The sequence below is a fragment of the Pteronotus mesoamericanus genome, unplaced genomic scaffold, assembly GCF_021234165.1.
Source record: "Pteronotus mesoamericanus isolate MK-2021 breed Mesoamerican mustached bat unplaced genomic scaffold, CSHL_Meso_final scaffold_12, whole genome shotgun sequence".
NCBI classification, from domain to species: Eukaryota; Metazoa; Chordata; class Mammalia; order Chiroptera; family Mormoopidae; genus Pteronotus; species Pteronotus mesoamericanus.
This window is the reverse complement of record NW_026555303.1, coordinates 9,046,888-9,050,378: the sequence shown is the minus strand read 5'-3', so window position 1 is coordinate 9,050,378 and position 3,491 is coordinate 9,046,888.

Below are 3,491 nucleotides of genomic sequence, written 5' to 3'. Positions count from 1 at the left end.
ATGTTTTTTTTTTTAAGAAACTTCCATACTGTCTTCTGAAGTGGCTGTACCATTTTACATTCCCTCCAGTGCTGAATGAGAGTTCTTGTTGCTCTGCACTCTCACCAGCATTGGTGGTGTCATTGTTCCAGATTTTGTCCATTCTAATAGGTATGTAGTGGTAACTCGTTGTTTTAATGTTTTAAAAAATTATGTTGTACAACATAAAATGTGGAAATGTAGTTGCTGGAGTTGAAATATCCAGAGGATTTCTATATCACTAACTTCTTAATCTTGCTCACATAGAAATTCCTAGATGTATTAGTTGTCAGTTTATCCATATCAAATTACCACAAACATAATAGTCTAAAATAATACCCATTTACTACTTCACAGTTTTGTAAGTTAGATGTCCAGGCAAAGTGTGTCTGGGTTCTCTGTTCAGGGTCTCACAAGGTTGTAATGAAAGTGTTAGCAGGACTGCGTTCCTTTATGGCTGCTCTGTTGTAGAATTAATTTCTAAGTTCATTTGGGTTGTTGGAAAAATTCAGTTCCTGGCAACTCTAGGGCTGAAGTCCCTATTTACTTGCTGGTTGTAAACTGCAGATTTCTTTCAACACCTGGATGGTGCCAGTAGCCCCTTGTTATGTGGCTTCCACAGGCAGTTTACAACAATGTCATTTCCTTTCTTCCAGACCAGTAAGAGTGTTTCTCTCTGACAGCTCTCTCTGACTTCTAAAATACAAGTATAAAGGGCTAATGTTATAAGGTCAGGCCTTCTCAGACCACCTCCTTTTGTTAAAGTTAAATGTGCCATATAACATGACCTAAATACAGGAGTGGTATCCCATCATATTCAAAGTCCCAGGTATTATACAAGACATGTATATCTGGGACTCGGAATTTCAGAAGACATTTTAGAATTTTGTCTACCACACTAGGGAATACACCAGGAACTCAAAATTCCTTAGTTCGTAGTTTGAAAATCTCTGCCTTACTGGATTATGGATTATTTTTGGAAAATGTACTAATTTTTCAGAGGTAATAAATGTTATCACCCATTACTCATACATAGGGTCACCAGAAGAAAGAGCAAATGCAACATCACATAACACAATGTTTCTTTTGTTTCAGGTCTATTTTGCTCTCCTTCGGTTGACATTATCTTTTATTAATTCTCAAGAATAGCAAATAAAGTTAGAAAACACTTTCTTCCAGGTTTACTGAAAGTATAAATTTTTTCTTAGTACTTTAGTTTTAATTTTTAATTGATGGTCAATTACAATTGTTCCCATTTTTTCCCACCATTAATCTCCCCTGCACTACCCACCACCCACATTCCACATTCAGTCTTTCCCTCCATTGTATTTGGCCATGGGTCCTTTACACATGTTCCTTGACTTGACCTTTCTCCTTCTTTCCCCCATTATTGCCCTCACCCTCCCTCTGGTCACTGTCCATTTGTTCTTTATTTCTATTTTGCTCACTTCTTTGTTCCGTTGATTAGGTGCAACTTATAGGTGCAATCATATGGTATTTGTCTGTCATCGCCTGGCTTATTTCACTTAGCAGAATACTATACAGTTTCAGCCAATCTGTTGTGAATGGTAAGAGTTCCTTCCTTCTTATGGTTGTGTAGTGTTCCATTATGTAAATATACCAGTTTTTTGATCCACTCATTTACTGAAGGGCACTTAGGCTGATATCAGCACTTAGCTATTGTAAATAGAACTGTTATGAACATAGCTGTGCACAGGTCCTTTTGAATTGGTATTTTAGGATTGTTGGGGTATAATCCGAGCAATGGAATTCTTGGAGTCATTTTCATTTTTTGAGGAAATTCCATAACAATTTTCTATAGTGGCTGCACTAGTCTGCATTCCCACCAACAGTGTACTACAGTTCCCTTTTCTCCAAAACCTTGCCACCACTTGTTGTTTGTTGATTTATTTATGATGGTCATTATGACTGGTGTGAAGTGGTATCTCATTGTGGTTTTAATTTGCATTTCTCTGATGGCTAGTGATTCTGAGGATCCTTTCATATGTCTCTGGGCCCCGTGTATGTCCTCCTTGGAGAAGTTTCTGTTCAGGTCTTTTGCCCATTCTTTAATTGGTTTGTTTGTCTTCCTGGAGTGGAGTCATGGACATTCTTTATATATTTTGGAGATCAAACCCCTGTCTGAGGTATCATTGGTAAATATATTTTCCCATACGTTTGGCTCCCTTTCATTTTGCTGATGTTTTCTTTAGCCTTGCAGAGGCTTCTTATTTTGATGAAGTCCTATTTGTTTCTTTTTTTCCTTTATGTCCTTTCCTCGAGGGGACATATCGGTGAAAATATTGCTGCATGGGATATCTGAGAGTTTCCTGCCCATGTTCTCCTCTAGGACTTTTATGGTGTCGCAACTTACATTTCAGTCTTTTATAGATTCTGAGTTTATTTTTGTGCATGGTGTAGGTTTGTGGTTGAATTTCAATGTTTTGCTTATAGCTCTCCTGTTCTCCCAACACCGTTTGTTGCAGAGGCTACTTTTATTCCATTTTATGCTTTTGCACCTTTTGTCAAACATTAATTGATCATAGATACATGGGTTTATTTCTGGGCCCTCTATTCTGTTTCATTGATCTATGTGTGTGTTCTTATGCCAGTACCAGACTGTTTTGAGTACAGTCACCTTGTAATATAGTTTTATGGATGGTATTGTGATCCCTCCTACTTTGATTTCTTTCTCAAAGTTACTGCAGCTACTCGGGGTCATTTATAATTCCATTTAAATTCTTTAAATGTTTGTTCTATGTCTGCAAAATACATCATTGATGTTTCAATAAGGATTGTGTTGAACCTATAATTTGCTTTGTGTAATATGGATATTCTGATGATGTTAATTCTTCCAAACCACGAACACAGTGTATGCTTCCATTTATTTGAGTCCCCTTTAATTTATTTTTTCAGTTTTGTATAGTTTTCTGTGTATAGGACTTCTACCTCGTTGGTTAAGTTTATTCCTAGGTACTTTATTTTTCTAGTTGTTTTAGCAAATGGGATGTTTTTCCTGATTTCTGATTCTGATATTTCATTCTTGGTATATAAAAATGTCTTTGATTTCTGAATATTACTTTTCTATCTTTCTGTTTTGCCAAATTCACTTATTAAGTTGAGTAGATTTGGGGAGAAGTCTATGGATTTTTCATGTACATTATCATGTCTTGTTGTAAACAATGATAGTTTTACTTTCTCCTTTCTCATTTGGATGCATTTTATTTCTTTTTTTCAGATCACTATGGCCAGGCCTTCCAATACTATATTGAATTGAATCGTTGAGAGTGGACTTCCTTATCTTTTTTCTGGTCTTATTAGGAAAAAATATATTTGTTGTCCATTCCATATAGGTTGGGTGTTGCTTTTTCATATCTGGCCTTTATTATATTGAGAAATGTGCTCCCTTATGCCCACTTTACTGAGTGTTATTATCATATATGTATACTGTACCTTATCAAATGTTTTTTCTG